Source organism: Pseudorca crassidens, chromosome 14 (assembly GCF_039906515.1).
Source record: "Pseudorca crassidens isolate mPseCra1 chromosome 14, mPseCra1.hap1, whole genome shotgun sequence".
In the NCBI taxonomy this organism is placed as follows: Eukaryota; Metazoa; Chordata; class Mammalia; order Artiodactyla; family Delphinidae; genus Pseudorca; species Pseudorca crassidens.
Window position 1 is genome coordinate 24,795,805 of NC_090309.1, and position 17,811 is coordinate 24,813,615.

At 38.2% G+C, this 17,811-nt stretch overlaps 1 long non-coding RNA gene across 1 annotated transcript in view; it reads right to left on the reverse strand.

Moving 5' to 3' along the window:
* The window catches only part of LOC137205610 (uncharacterized), a 47,083-nt gene extending 32,012 nt beyond the window's left edge, over positions 1-15,071 (reverse strand). The window contains exon 1 of the long non-coding RNA XR_010934218.1: positions 14,935-15,071. This is a non-coding gene — a long non-coding RNA (uncharacterized lncRNA). The remainder of the gene's footprint in view (positions 1-14,934) is intronic.
* Positions 15,072-17,811: the final 2,740 nt, after the last annotated feature.

Consider the following 17,811-nt stretch of genomic DNA (forward strand, 5'->3'; position numbering starts at 1 on the left):
GGGCATGTTGTGGCAATGAGTAATACAAAAAGCATCCCAGGAAGCAGTGCATACCTCACCTGAAGCCAATTCCCCAGGGAAACCAGAGACAAGCTTCAGTTGTACATGTGTAAACAGAGTGACTTCATACATTCTGACTCAGGTTCAGTTCAACTAGTGTTCCTGCTTCACTTCTGTGAAGTCTATTCTCCACCAAAGTGATCCTTTTACAACCAATACCAGTTTATGTCACACCCCTAATCAAAACCTTCCAATGGCTTCCATCACACATTGTACAAAATCCAAAATTCTTAACATGATCAGCAATCCCAACATAATCTGACTCCTGGGTCCCTAGCTTACCTTATTTCCTGCCCCTCCTCCCCTTGCTCATTCTACTCCAGTCCACTACCCTCTTTTGTCTTCCTCAAATTTGGCAAGTACACATGCTATCTAGGAACTTTACTCCTGTTGCCCTGCCAGGAATGCTTCCCTTCCCCCTCCCCAGGTATTTCAGGGGCTTACTCCTTTATTGCATTCAAATCTCTGCTCAAGTGTTACCTTCTCAGAATAGCCTGCTACCCAACATATAATGTATTTATTTGTGTACATGTTTATACGCTTTCTTGTCCTGGACTGTAAGTTCCATGAGGATAAGGACTTTCTTTTATTCATAGCTGTATATCCAGTGCCTAGAACTGAGCCTGGCATATAGTGAGCACTCAGTATTTGTTTAATGAATAAATGGTTGAATGAATGAATTCACTGAGTACATATTACATATGAGGTAACTGTGTTCGAAAACAGAATTCAATGGATAAAGGATCTTAGAATCTAGGTCTACACTGTATAACTTTCACAGGTGGCTACTGAGCACCTAGAAGGGTGAATATCCAAACTAAGATGTGCAATAAGTGTACTTACTGCTAAAAATCTACTGGAGTTTTGAAGACTTAGTATGAAAAAGAATGTAAATTGCCTCAATAATTTTTATATTGATACTTTTTTGGTTTTATTTTAAACCATGTTATTTTATTCTTTATTTTTATTTTTGGCCTCACTGTGCAGCATGTGGCCAAAAAAAAAAAAAGAAAACTAAAATAACATTCTTTAGAAAAAAACAGGGATTTAACCCACAACCCCTGCTTTGGGAGTGTGGAGTCTTAACCACCGGACTGCCAGGGTAATCCCTTGACTATGTTTTAACATGAAAATATTTTGGATATGTTGGGTTACACAAAGTATATGATGAAAATTAACTTTACCAGTTTCTTTCTTTTTTTTTCTTTTTGTGGTACACGGGCCTCTCACTGTTGTGGCCTCTCCCGTTGTGGAGCACAGGCTCCAGACACGCAGGCTCAGTGGCCATGGCTCACGGACCCAGCCGCTCTGCGACAGGTGGGATCCTCCCGGACCAGGGCATGAACCCGTGTCCCCTGCATCAGCAGGCAGACTCTCAACCACTGTGCCACCAGGGAAGCCCTGACTTTACCAGTTTCTTTCCACTTTTTTAATGTGGCTAATAGAAATTTTTAAGTTACATATTTCATTTGCTGTTTGGGCTTGAACTGAATTTCTATTGGGCCTAGACGATACAAAGGGAGTGGCAGATAGTAAATGGATTATTTCCAAATAGTATGAGTTAAGGAAGAAGGCTTTTTAAAGTTATCAACAAGGTGATATAGGGAGATCAAATGAGGGGCAATGTATGCAACCTGGATGTTCAAAGCCTGCTGAAGGATTTGATATATTAAGTGTTTTTTTTTAAAAGCAATGCTTCTCAATTGAGTGTGTATCACATCACCTGGAGATACTGTTACCATGCAGATTCTGAATTAATAGGTCTGGGGTAGGGCTTGAGATTCTGTGTTTCTTATAAGTTCCCAAGTGGTAGCAATATTGAGGCCTTGTGGACCACACTTTGAGTAGAGAAGTTTTGAAGGCCTGTTTAGAGTTGCCCAGGTGAAGAAGGTTGGGAAGGAATTCAGATAATTAGAAGTCTCACTCAAGGCTATTCCATCATCTCCCTGCCAACCATGGAAAGATCTGGTTTCTTAGCTGCTAACACTGCATTTTTAAAGTTACCCATGGCCTAAAGTTTCTGCAGGGGCCATGGATGCCTAGAGGAAACAAATCTGAGAAAGTCAAATTTGGAATTCATACGTTCTAATTTACTAAGACATCCGCAAGCAACTACCTAGAGCAGGAATTACTCACATTGAGCCTGAGACTTGGACTGCCAGAACTTCAGTGCCAAAGTCAGGGCCTCAATTCAATACATACCCTCTTTCCTCCAGATCAACAATCTGGCCTCTGGAGTTCCCTGAAGGGGAGAGAAATATGGCATTTGGGGTTTAGTTAGCCAATGGCTCAATCTAAGTGGTTATGGTCCAACTCAACTCTTGCTTTCTTATGAGTAAGGGAATCCTGAATCTTGTAGTAAAGGAACACAAGGCAGCATATGGGATTTATATAGGTTTGTCCCCACAGAGAGTGTCCAGGGTCTCAGGCAGGCACCTATGTTCAAATGATCACATATAGCATATTTGGGACTCAGTACATCACAGCAAGGGAAAGAAACACATTTGAGAGAAAGGTTATAGGAAGATTAATGTGAGAGTAGTACACATTCCATGGGCAAGCTGGTGGTGTTACAGAAAGAACATAAGCGAAAGCAGAGAATTAACTTTTCTACCCTGTTGGTGAGAATATAAATTTGTGCAGCCACTATGGAGAACAATATGGAGGCTCCTTAAAAAACTAAAAATAGAGTTACCATATAATCCAGCAATCCCACTCCTGGACATATAACCAGAAAAGATGAAAGCTCTAATTCAAAAAGATACATGCACCCCAATCCAATGTTCATTGCAGCACTGTTTACAATAGCCAACACATGGAAGCAACCTAAATGTCCATCGACAGAGGAATTGATAAAGAAGACATTTTTTATATATATATATATATATATAGCTTAGCCATAAAAAAAGAATGAAATAATGCAATTTGCAGCAACATGGACCTGGATATTGTCATACGAAGTGAAGTAAATCAGACGGAGAAAGACAAATACCATATGATATCATTTATATGCAGAATCTAAAAAACTGATACAAATGAACTTATTTACAACACAGAAACAGACTCACAGACTTAGAGAATGAACTTATGGTTACCATAGGGGAAGGGTGGGAGGGAGGGATAGACTGGGAGTTTGGGATTGACATGTACACACTGTTATATTTAAAACAGATAACCAAAAAGGACCTACTGTATAGCACACAGGTAACTCTGCTCAATATTCTGTAATAACCTAAATGGGAAAAGAATTTGAAAAAGAATAGATACATGTATATGTATCTGTATATGTATATGTAGAAATGAATCACTTTGCCATACACCTGAAGCTAACACAACATTGTTAATCAACTATACACCAATGTAAAATAGAAATATTAAAAAAAGAAGCAGACTAATAGATATAAAGAACAAACTGGTGGTTACAAATGGTGAGAGAGAAGGGGGAGGGGCAATATAGGCATAAGGGAGTAAGGGGTACAAACTATTATGTATAAAATAAGCTACAAGGATATATTGTACAACATGAGGAATATAGCAAATATTTTATAATAACTATAAATGGAGTATAAACTTAAAAATTGTGAATCACTGTATTGTACACCTGTAACTTATATAATATTGTACAGCAACTTATTTCAATTAAAAATAAATAAATTTTAAAAAACATTCAACTGTACATCAACAATACCTCAATTCAAAAAATAAATAACGTTTTTTAAAAAACACCCAAAACACAAAATTCAGGTCCAGATGGCTTCACAGGTGAATTCTACCAAACATTTAAAAAACAGTTAATACCTATCCTACTCAAATTATTCCCCCCAAATTGAAGAGGAATGTACACTCCCAAACTCATTGTACAAAGCCAGCATTACCCTGATACCATAATCAGGCAGACACCAAGAAAACGAAAATTACAAGCCAACATCGCTGATGAACATAGATGCAAAAATCTTCAACAAAATATTAGCAAACAGAATTCAACAATACATTGAAAGATCATAAATCATGATCAAGTGAGATTTATCCCTGGAATGCAAGAATGGTTCAATATCCACAAATCAATCAATGTGATACACCACATTAAAAAATTGAAGAACAGTAATCAAGTGATTATCTCAACAGATGTGGAAAAAGCATTTTACAAATCTCAACATCTATTTATGATTAAAAACTCAACAAACTGGGTATAGAGGGGACATACCTCAACGAATAATGGCCATATATGACAAACCCACAGCTAAAATTACACTTGATGGTTAAAAAAAAAATGGAAGCTTTTCCTCTAAGATGAGTAACAAGACAAGGATGCCCATTCCTACCACTTTTATTCAATATAGTATTGGAATTTCTAGCCACATCAATAAGGAAAGAAAAAGAAATAAAAAGCATCCAAATTGGAAGGGAAGAAGTAAATCTGTCACCATTTGTAGGAGACAAGATACTACATATAGAAAAGCTCAGGTCCACAGAGGAAACAAAAACTATTAGAACCAATAAATGAATTCAGTAAAGTTCTGGGGTAATAAATTAATATACAGAAATCTACTGAATCTACACTAATAATGAACTATCAGAAAAAGAAATTAAGAAAGTAATACATTTACAATTGTATCAAAAAGAATAAAATATCTCAGAATGAATTTAATCAAGAAAGTGAAAGACCTGTACTCTGAAAACTATAAAACATTGATGAAAGATATGGAAGACAATGTAAACAAATGGAAATATATACTGTGCTCGTGGATTGGAAGAATCAATATTGTTAAAATGTACATACTACCCAAAGCAATCTATGATTTAATGTAATCCTTATCAAAATATCAATGTCATTTTCCAAAGAACTAGAAAATATAATTCTAAATTTGTATGGAACCACAAAAGACCCTAAATAGACAAAATAACCTTGAGAAAGAAGAACAAAGCTAGAGGTGTCATGCTCCCACACTTGAAACAATCCTTAAAGCTAGAACAATTAAAACAGTATGGTAGGGCTTCCCTGGTGGTGCAGTTGTTAAGAATCTGCTACCAATGCAGGGGACATGGGTTCAAGCCCTGGTCCAGGATGATCCCACATGCTGCAGAGCGACTAAGTCCATGTGCCACAACTACTGAGCCTGTGCTCTAGAGCCTGTGAGCCACAACTACTGAGCCCACATGCCACAATTACTGAAGTCCACATGCCTAGAGCCTGTGCTCCACAACAAGAGAAGCCACTGCAATAAGAAGCCTGCACACTGCAATGAACAGTAGCTGCTGCTCACCACAACTAAAGAAAGCCCGTGCAAAGCAATGAACACCCAATGCAGCCAAAAATAAATAAGTAAAATAAATAAATTTAAAAAAAGAAAAAACAACATGGTACTGGCAAAAAACAAACACATGCATTAATGGAAGAGAATGGAGAGCCCAGAAATAAACCTACATTTATATGGTAAATTAATCTATGACAAAGGAGGCAAGATATACAGTGGGGAAAAGACAGTCTCTTCAATAAATGTTGGGAAAACTGAACAGCTACATGAAACAGAATAAAACTGGACCACTTTCTTATAGTATGTACAAAAATAAACTAAAAATAGATGAAAAACATAAATGTAAGACCTGAAACCATAAAACTCCTAGAAGAAAACATAGGCAGTACACTCGACATAGATTTTAACATTTTTTTTTTGGATATGTCTCCTCAGGCAACAGCAATAAAAGCAAAAATAAACAAATGGGACTATATCAGACTAAAACTCTTTTGCACAGTAAAGGAAATCACCAACAAAATGAAGAGGCAACCTGCTGAATGAGAGTTGTTTGTAAATGATATATTTGATATTGGGTTAATATACAAAATCTATAAAAACCCATACAACTAACTATCAAAAAACCCCCAGAAAACCTGAGTTAAAAATGGGCAGAGGGGGCTTCCCTGGTGGCGCAGTGGTTGAGAGTCTGCCTGCCGATGCAGGGGACACGGGTTCGTGCCCCGGTCTGGGAGGATCCCACATGCCATGGAGCAGATGGGCCCAGGAGCCATGGTTGCTGAGCCTGCACATCCGGAGCCTGTGCTCTGTGACGGCAGAGGCCACAGCAGTGAGAGGCCTGCATACCACAAAAAAAAAATAAAAATAAAAATAAAAATGGGCAGAAAAGCTGAATAGATATTTTTCCAAAGAAGACATAAATATGGCTCAACATCACTAATTATCAGGGAAATGCAAATAAAATCCAAAACGAGTACCACCTCACATCTGTCAGAATGTCAGTTATCAAAAGGACAAGAAATAGAGATTGGTTCAAGATGGTGGAGTACAAGGATGTGCTCTCAGTCCCTCTGTGAGAACACCAGAATCACAACTAACTGCTGAACAATCATCGACAGGAAGACACTGGAACTCACCAAAAAAGATACCCCACATCCAAAGACAAAGGAGAAGCCACAATGAGATGGTAGGAGGGGCACAATCACAATAAAATCAAATCCCATAACTGCTGGCTGGGTGCCACACAAACTGGAGAACACTTATTCCACAGAAGTCAACCCACTGTAGTGAAGGATCTGACTCCTATGTCAGGCTTCCAAATCTGGGGGTCTGACAACAGGAGGAGGAATTCCTAGAGAATCAGACTTTGAAGGCTAGCAGGATTTGATTGTAGAACGTCAACAGGGCTGGAGAAAGAAAAGACCCCACTCTTGGAGGGCACACACAAAGTAGTGTGTGTTATGGGACCCAGGGGAAGGAGCGATGACCCCATAGGAGACTGAAACAGACCTACCTGCTAGTGTTGGAGGGTCTCCTGCAGAGGCGGGGGTGGTTGTGTCTCACCATGCAGACAAGGACACTGGCAGCAGAAGTTCTGAGAAGTACTTTTTGGCGTGAGCCCTCCCAGAGTCTGCCATTAGCCCCACCAAAGAGCCATGTAGCCTCCACTGTTGGGTCGCCTCAGGCCAAACAACCAACAGGGAAGGAACCCAGCCCTACCCAGAAGCAGACAAGTGGATTAAAGTTTTACTGAGCTCTGCCCACCAAAAGCAACCAAAGCAACAGCCAGCTCTACTCACCACCAGTGTCTCCCATCAGGAAACTTGCACAAAGCCTCATCCACCAGAGGGCAGACAGCAGAAGCAAGAAGAACTACAATCCTGCAGCCTGTGGAACAATAACCACATTCACAGAAAGACAGAAAAGATGAAAAGGCAGAGGGCTATGTACCAGATGAAGGAACAAGATAAAACACCAGAAAAACAACTAAATGAAGTGGAGATAGGCAACCTCCCAGAAAAAGAATTCAGAATAATGATAGTGAAAATTATCCAGGACCTAGGAAAAAGAATGGAGGCAAAGATCGAGAAGATGCAAGAAATGTTTAACAAAGACCTAGAAGAATTAAAGAACAAAACAAACAGAGAAGAACAACACAACAACTGAAATGAAAAATACACTAGATGGAATCAATAGCAGAATAACTGAGGCAGAAGAACGGATAAGTGACTGGGAAGACAGAATGGTGGAATTCACCACTGTGGAACAGAATAAAGAAAAAAGAATGAAAAGAAATGAAGACAGCCTGAGAGACTTCTTGGACAACATTAAACACAACACCATTCGCATTATAGGGGTCCCAGAAGGAGAAGAGAGAGAGGAAGGACCTGAGAAAATATTTGAAGAGATTATAGTCGAAAACTTCCCTAACATGGGAAAGGAAATAGCCACCCAAGTCCAGGAAGCCCAGCGAGTCCCATACAGGATAAACCCAAGGAGAAACATGCCGAGACACATAGTAATCAAATTGGCAAACATTAAAGACAAAGCAAAATTATTGAAAGCAGCAAGGGAAAAAAGACAAATAACATACACGGGAACTCCCATAAGGTTAACAGCTGATTTCTCAGCAGAAACTCTGCAAGCCAGAAGGGAGTGGCATGATATACTTAAAGTGATGAAAGGGAAGAACCTACAACCAAGATTACTCTACCCGGCAAGGATCTCATTCAGATTCGATGGAGAAAACAAAAGCTTTACAGACAAGCAAAAGCTAAGAGAATTCAGCACCACCAAACCAGCTCTACAACAAATGCTAAAGGAACTTCTCCAAGTGGGAAACACAAGAGAAGAAAAGGACCTACAAAAACAAACCCAAAACAATTAAGAAATGGTAACGGGAACATACATATTGATAATTACCTTAAACGTGAATGGATTAAATGCTCTAACGAAAAGACACAGTCTTGCTGAATGGATACAAAAGCAAGACCCATATATATGCTGTCTACAATAGACCCACTTCAGACCTAGGGACACATTCAGACTGCAAATGAGGGGATAGAAAAAGATATTCAATGCAAATGGAAATCAAAAGAAAGTTGGAGTAGCAATGCTCATACCAGAAAAAATATAGACTTTAAAATAAAGAATGTTACAAGAGACAAGGAAGGACACTACATAATGATCAAGGGATCAATCCAAGAAGAAGATATAACAATTATAAATATATATGCACCCAACATATGAGCACCTCATTACATCAGGCAACTGCTAATAGCTATAAAAGAGGAAATCCACAGTAACACAATAATAGTGGGGGACTTTAACACCTCACTTACACCAATGGACAGATCATCCACACAGAAAATTAATAAGGAAACACAAGCTTTAAATGACACAATAGACCAGATAGATTTAATTGGTGTTTATAGGACATTCCATCCAAAAACAGCAGATTACACTTTCTTCTCAAGTGTGCACAGAACATACTCCAGGATAGATCACATCTTGGGTCACAAATCAAGCCTCAGTAAATTTAAGAAAATGGAAATTGTATCAAGCATCCTTTCTGACCACAACACTATGAGATTAGAAACCAATTACAGGGAAAAAAATGTAAAAAACCCAAACACATGGAGGCTAAACAATACGTTACTCAATGACAAAGGGATCACTGAAGAAATCAAAGAGGAAATTAAAAAATACCTAGAGACAAATGATAATGAAAACACGATGATCCAAAACCTATAGGATGCAGCAGAAGCAGTTCTGTGAGGGAAGTTTATAGCTATACAAACCTAACTCAAGAAATAAGAAAAATCTCAAATAAACAATCTAAACTTATACCTAAAGGAACTAGAGAAAGAAGAAGAAGAACAACAAAAAACCCTAAGATAGCAGAAGGAAAGAAATCATAAAAACCAGAGCAGAAATAAATGATATAGAAACAAAAAACAATAGCAAAGATCAATAAAACTAAAAGCTGGTACTTTGAGAAGATAAGCAAAATTGATAAACCATTAACAAGACTCATCAAGCAAAAGCAGGAGAGGACTCAAATCAATAAAACTAGAAATGAAAAAGGAGAAGTTACAACAGACATCGCAGAAATATAAAGCGTCCTAAGGGACTACTACAAGCAGCTCTATGCCAGTAAAATGGACAACCTGGAAGAAATGGACAAATTCTTAGAAAGGTATAACCTTCCAAGACTGAACCAGGAAGAAATAGAAAATATGAACAGACCAATCACAAGTAATGAAATTGAAACTGTGACTAAAAATCTTCCAACAAACAGAAGTCCAGGACCAGATGGCTTCACAGGTGAATTCTATCAAATATTTAGGGAAGAGCTAACACCCATCATTTTCGAATTCTTCCAAAAAATTACAGAGGAAGCAACGCTCCCAAACTCATTCTATGAGGCCACCAACACCCTGATACCAAAACCAAAGATACAGCAAAAAAAGAAAATTACAGACCAATATCACTGATGAATATAGATGCAAAAATCCTCAACAAAATACTAGCAAACAGAATCCAACAACACATGAAAAAGATCATACACCATGATCAAGTGGGATTTATCCAAGGGATGCAAGGATTCTTCAATATATGCAAATAAATCAATGTGATACAACATATTAACAAGTGGAAAAATAAAAACCATATGATCATTTCAGTTAGAGGAATGTAATGTATACATAGGGAATATAGTTAATAATAGTGTAACAACTTTGTATGGTGACAGAAGGTAATTGGACTCATGAATATTTCATAATATATAAAAATATTAAACCACAATGTTATACCTCTGAAACTAATATAATATTGTACATCAATTATAACTTAATTAAAAATACTTTAAGAAATTAAATCAACAGGACTTGGATATTGAACATGTGGAGAGAGATAAGTGTAGGCTGATTCTCATGTTTTGGGCTCAGAAAAAAGATAGGTGACAGTGCTGTGTTAGTATTCTGGTCTTGGGCCTGGAGAGAGGAATAAGTACTTCACTTTGGGACATGATGATTTTCAAGTGCCCAGAGAAAAGCCAAGTTTAGTAATTCAGCTAACTCTTGGATACATGAACCTGAAACTCAAGAGAGAAGTCATGGCTGGAGACAGATTTGAGTGTCATCACAACACAGGTGTACATTAAAATCATAAGAGTAGATAATACTGCCCAGGGATAGTGCAAAGGAAGAGGAAGGCTATGATACAAAGACAAATGCTAAGGAGGAAAAAGAAAGGTGCTTGGGATGAAGTGAGGTACAGTGCAATCAAGAGAAAATATCGGCAGGAAACGAGGAAGATTTCAAGAACGAGTGGTGGTTAACATAACAAAATGTGGGGTCTATAAAACAGAAATAGGAAAGGTCCATTAGATTTGGCTATTAGGTTGTTGGTGACCTGTTCAGTAATTGTTTCAATAGAGTATTAAGATCAGAAATCAAGTTACACGAGATTGAAGAATAATGAAAAATGAAGAAAGCAGAGAAAGTAAATTTATTCACTTCAAAGAAGCATTGTGAGAAGGAAGGATAGGGTGGGACAGTGGCTCAAGGAAGACATGATCTATAAGGGTCTGAAGCAGTTTTTTTCTCCTTATTTTTGGTTTGCTTTAGAATGAGAGTAAAATTTCTACTTCAATATGGAAGAAATTTGTTTGCAAGAATTTGTAAATCCAGGGCCTAGGCCTAGCATCTGGGAGAGAACTTTTTATCTGTAGTGGTAACACAGAAACAGGTACACACCAGTCATATCACATAGTAGTAACATGCATACACAGGCACATATACATACACATACACATAAACACACACATCAAAATTAGTTTGGGACTATAATCTTAAAGTCCTTACATTTATTCCAATTTCGAGTTCTAATAAGATATAACAGAAAGATTATTTGATTAGGGAATCAAAGACCCAGGTCATAATCCTGGCTTTCTTTCCAAATGATCATGTGACCTTTCAGTCATTTTATCCTTCTGAGATTCAGTGACCTTACCTGAAAACTTAGAGAGCTGAGCTGCATTAGGAATGACATCTTAAATATCAGCTCTGATGGACTGTCACAGACTGCTCAGCATGCTGTGTTGAATTGGCTTGAGGCTGTGTCTAAGCTTCCTAAGCACAACTATTATAATAGACTAGCAATCTCTGCCACAGGTAGGAAATCAGTAGTACTGAGTGTTTACCATATCCAAACTCCTGAACCTGACATCCCATGATTCATTAAATGCATTGTCATCCTGTCACACATTATGACTTTGACCCAGTAAAATGCTCTGTAGCCATTTACACCCCTTATTTATTCCAAATCCTTATTCTTTTACTAAAGAAGTGAGTGAATCTTACATCACTAGTCTGAGTCTGTGGTCCTATTCAGAAACTAGACCTATTCCTTTCTGTTTATCTTTCTAATAGGCTTCTACAACAGCTATACAATTTAGGGAAATAAACCACTGGTTGTAAAATCTTCAGAGATTTGGAACTGCGTAGATGAGGTTCCAAATTATGTCTATGATATTTTGGACTATGACAGAACTTATTTTCAAGCCAGCTCTATTGGTCCTTTCTTGCTAGATTCAAATGTCATATTTACAGCATTTCTAATACCCAAGTAAGGGATCCAATACCTAGTCCCTTACATCAGAATCTATTGCCCTACAATGGATGCAATCACAGAAGTGTATGACAAGCAGTCATCTAAAGCACATTAATGGAAGATTGCTCCTCTCCTCAAACCACCCACAAACAAATTCTCAAGGATATTTCTTTTCTAACTGACTGCGATAAATATAGCTTTGCTTACAACTTCAAGTGGATTCAGGCATTTTACAAAGCCTCGATCATTATCTTCATAAACTGTATGATTACTGTTTTTACACTATTTCCTATCATAGAGGCCCTAAACAGGGAAATATGGGGATGTTTTATAACTGTATGTATGACTGGTACTTGTATGTATGTATGTACTTGGTCAAAGAACCAGAGTGGCAATTCACAGAACTTTCAGCAGAACATCCTCAAACTCAAAAGGTGTTAATCCACAATCCCAGTGAACTTTGCCATTAATATCCTTCTTTATTGTGCTGTTTTTATTTGTAAGAAAGCTTTTTTTAATACAAAACTTGGTGGTTTCCTACTCCTTCAGCCACGTGTCTATCCCCTCAGGAGGTAACTAGGCAATTTTCTCTGTATGTGAACATTACTTCTATACCATTTGCTCTTTTATGTCCTGGAGGAACACTACTGACCTGTGTGCTCCTCCTCCATTGCCTCTCTTTGATATCTATCTTCTCTGTAATCATTTCCATCTCATTGCTTTCTTCAGCATTTGGAAACTCTTAGCTAGTTCTCCATATTACTGCTGCAATTATCCACAGGGTCTACTGTACTACTCCTAATACACTACAAGATTCTGCCAACTCATTTTTTTTTCAAAGCCATCATTTCAATTTCCAGCTGGCTTGTTTTTTGATTTTTGCCTTCCTGTAAACAAGCTTACTTTGATGTTTATTGTCTTATTATATTTTTTTAATGCACATCTACTTTTTTATTTATTTGAAAAAAACACCCAGCTTCCTATAAAAAGTAACTAAGAAAACAGGTTTTTTGTTTTTTGGGCTAAGTAACTTTCTACCCTTAGAGATAAGTTATTGTCTTATCTTTAATCTCATGTTTCATAGAATTCAGGCTTAATTGAATTTTATTGAAAGTAAAAGCAGATGCTGCCTTAAATTATTTTTGTTTCCTATAGTAAATCTTTTTTTCAAGTATGCCCTTCCTTTGCCTCATGTGAGCTCTGTTCTTTCAAGCTTCAAAATCTTTCATAGTCTCCAAATTGATATGTATGGATTTTTCCTCTAGTTTTATCCATAGTAAAAATGAGAATTCTACACAAGCCTGAAATCTCCTCTGGAAACAAGATGCTAAAAATTAGATGCTTTCTCATTTTCAGCAAAAGCCCCCACTTTAATAGGGACAACGAGGACTAGCTGCATAATTTTCTGGACCCAGTCAAAAGTGAAAATGCATGGTACCTTGTTCAAAAATTATTAAAAATTTCAAGATGGTGACAGCAGAGTATTAATCCAAGCACAGGGTCCTTTTGAGTAAAGGAAACTGTGTAACTGTAAAGTAATACATCCACAAAGCCATCCCCAGGAGAATGACCCTCCACTCTTCAAAGTAGGTTGCTAGAGCACCAAGTATGTCTTATAAGGAAGTGTCTATAAAATGGATTTTCAAACCTTAGCCCTTCACTCATTGAAAAGGTTTCTAAAGGCAATCCCAGTTTTAACAGCTGAAGAGTGAGTTGGAATGTGGAAGAATTCTCTAGAGCAAAGTATCAGTGTGCTGTGAGAAAGGCCCTCCTCAATGAGCCTTAAATAGTTTACATAGAGAGGAGTTGTAAGCAAACAGTAAGAGCAGCTTTACTCTCATCCACAGAAATGCAGTATAGTGTTCCCAGGGAGAAATTTCTGAGAATCTACACAAGTGCCACCATGAGAGTGTCAGTTTTGGCTATCTGCCAAGCCAGGAGAGCACCAAATCATTACACTGCCAGTCAAGAATGTTCTTTCTTGGCCCTGCCTCCTGGTCTAAGCAAAGAGTCTGAGGAGCAGAAAAAAGAAAAGCTTTATATCGAGGTTTTGACTATTACCTAGCACTGAAATGAAACTGTTTTGTGAGTCTAAGTGATCAGAAACTGTTTCTATTATCTGAGAGTAACTGGACCAGCCAGCCAGTTCACCAAAGGTCAAGAGGAAAAACTAATATAGTGGGCTTGTATAGAGTTGCTTTATAATTAGACCTCATCAATTTTGCTTGTTCAAATACAGAGTTTGTGTCTCTCTTGTGGATCTCTTCAGTTTCCTCTTGTTTGCTGGATATAGACCTCTTGCTGGATCTTTAGATCGAGCACCAGTTGCCTTTTTCATGATCCAGCATTGCAAAGTGAGCAAGAGTAAGCAAGGTCTCAGGCAACTTCACTCAGTTTGGCACAGCTGCAGCTCCAGGTGCCAAGCCTGTTGAGAATTCCTTCTGCTGCCTCAGGATACTCTCCCAGGTTCCTACCACTGCCCAGTAGGCCCAATTTCCCAACACTCTGACCCCAAAGAATTTGCGGATTTCAGAAGTTGTGACTACAAGACTTCCACTTCAGGAACAGCTTCCTCTAATTCTGTTCATGAAAGTTGGAGGAGAGAGTGCTACTGTCCACAATGAGTGAAGCTGTTGAGATTGGGCACCACTGGGGAGTCCCCACTTAGGGAGACTTGAGCCCTTAGTGCAGTTCTTTGACTAACAAATGCCACACTCTTTCCCTCAGCCTGCTCCTCCCTCCAGCCCAGCTCCTTCTGCTCAGAGCTAGAGCCCACCAGCAAGTTTCAGTTAAGGCACTGAATCCCCATCCTGGCTGTACATCAGAATCAACTGAAGAGCATTTCAAACATTGGATTATGTTTGGATTATATTCAGTCTCTAACTTGTCTTCGTCCATTATCCCGAGCATCAGCAATCATTGTCACTCTGCTACTTCATAAACTTTGCCACTCTTTAGGCAATTCAGCTGCATTTCCTCTAGCATTTTGTTCACCTTCATTTACCTTAAGAGCTGATGGAAATCACACCATCTCAGATATGTGGCTTCCTCACACAGGCCTTCTCTATCCCAAGTACAGCAAGCAGATTGTTTTCTTCCCTTGCCATTCTGAGCATTATCCAGGTGCTGAACACAAGATGCTGTGAATAAATGATGAAACCAAGTTTCAGCTTAGAGCTTTCTGTGTTCCATTTGCATAGCTATAATATCAGATTCATTATTCATGAGCATATGCTATTATGGCCCTTCCCTTATAGCTCAATCCTCCACTGCCTCTGACTCTCAGATGCGCAAGATGAACCATCTCTCCTGCAACTTGGAGCAATCTCTCCTTTCTGAGTGCACAATGGAGTGGTGGCCCTAATTCTTATGCAAAAAATGCATAAAATAGATACTTGGTTGCCTAACATTCACAACCTAACATAAAACAAAACCGAAGATTTTGATTCTGAAAATCATAAGCATATTGGGTCAACAAAAGAAACTAAGGAGCTGGGATTGTTTTTAGAATTCTGGTGGAGTGAAACGTTGGTCTATCTCTAAATAAAAGTAAATTATGGTGTATGGTAGGAGGTGTGCTAGGAAGGCTTTCTTAATAAAAATTCTCTCCCCTAGATAGATGCCTTTCATGCCTGGGATTCCACTATTAAAAATTATCAGGAAACATTGTCTCTTAGAAAGAAAACGTTCTTGAGAAGAATGCCATACTGGACCAGCTCACTTGTACATGGAGCTTCCTATGTGTCAGGTACTGTCCTAGGTGTTTTTCATATACTAATTCATGTGATCCTTAAAATAGACCTAGGATGTAGATAATATCATCATCAGCTCCACTTTTCAAATGCGGAAAGTGAATCACCAAAAGCGTGGGTAACTTGCCCAAAGTCATATGCAAGAATCAAGCCTAATTACAGAATCTGAATGTAAGCAATATATTGCAGGGCCTCTGGAAGATGATACATGTAAGGGGTCTCTCTGTACATCTGAAGATTACAGACAGAGTGGAAAATATTCTGAAAATAAGAAATGTGAAGGTATGCTGAATGGAGCAGGGGACAAAGCCCTTACTGTGCATATCATCTTATGCATATCATCTGCCCTCCAACCCTATTACCTTCATCCTCTTCTCCTTCCTGTCTCCCCTTCTCTTCCTCTATTCTCACACTCTGGCCTCCCTGCAGCAACTTGACACACCATGAATTCTCCCATTTCAAAGCCTTCACACTCACTCTTTTTCTTCCTAGAATGCTCAGAGATCCACATGATTTCCTCCTTTACCTCTTTCAGTTATCAGAGGAATCTTGTCTGACCACCCAGTATTGTCTGACTTGATCTTCCCAATAGCCCTTCAAGATCAATGTTGCCATATTTCTACCTATGCCCATTTTATAGATGAGAAAGATGAAGCCCAGTGATATTAATTCATTTGCTCAAGGTCATATAACAATAAGCAGCAGAGTCAGGACTTAAACTCAAAAATAACTGCAAGACTTTGATCATTTTTGGAACATCCAAACTCTATCTTTTCACTTTTATCCCCCATAGATTGCATACCTAGTGCTTCTAAGATCTGTACTAGGAAGAACATGTCAGCATCTCTGTCAAAAAACTTTTACTCATGCAGTCACCATAGTTATAATAGGTCTCCATCTAAAGATATATCTGATCTAAACTTATCATTGCCAAGAAGATCGGTGATTTAATTTTTCAATGAGCCTTGTTAATTATAGCCATAGACTCACATAACCAAGTATAACATGGAAGACCTGGAAGACCTCTAAAGTGTCTCAAGTTTTATCTTCCAGTTGGAGGTCATCTTGAAAGAATTGTAAAGTAAGTATTTCACAGCCATTCATCCATTCATTTAACAAATGTGTACTGAGCTTCTAATGTGGAAGGAACAGTTCTAGGTGCTGAGTATATAGTAGTGATCCAAAAGACTGAGCTCTTTCTCTCACAAAGCTCACACTGCAGGGGCAGGTAAGTAGTAGGGGGCAGCTACCAGACAAATAAATAAGTAAATGTACAACATGCCAGGTGATGATAAGTGCTGTGAAGAAAAAGCAGGGTAAGTGGACAGAGGTTTGGAGGGATTGGAGGGAAAGATGATGTGATGCTATTTTATATTGTGTGGTCAGACAAGACTTCTCTGATGAGGTGACAGTTGAAAGAGGTAAAAGAGGAAATCATGTCAATCTCTGAGTATTCCAGGAAGACAGAACAGTGAGTGTTTCCATTTTTTCCCTGAATCTTTATGCAGAGGTGGCATGATTTAGTGAGAAGTTAGAGGCATAATGTAATCAATAAGACTTTGTTTAAAAAGAAAAAAAAAACATAAAATTCACAAGATCTCCAGCCAAGTATACCTCATCCTCTTCTTTATTTCCAACAACTCTCATAGTTCTACTACATTGATTTATTTAACATATCATTAACAAAATGTGATTTATTTAATACATAATTAACAAAATTACTGGGCTCTCACTTAATGCCAGGTATACCCACTTAGTGAATATGTCTTATTAGGTCTCTTTTATGATTAATACCTCATTGATAAAGGATACCTTTATTGTTCTTCCCTCTGCCAGAATGCAAGTGTAGAATGAGAAAGCATTCAGTACTTGAGATGCTCTGGGTTGGATAAGAAGAATGGAGATATTGTATATTTTTCCTGACTTAAACAACCAAAAATACCTTGAGAAATACTTTGTGTTTTCAGTATTAGAATAAATCTATGGATTGCAAAGAGTGGATGATGCATCTGCATCACAGAGCAGAAATGAAATGACTAGTCTAGGCTCAGAGTCATTTGTTCTTTTAGTTTATGTCTAATCACTCTCTACTTCTCTCATGGAACCATTAACTTACATATGTATGGCTT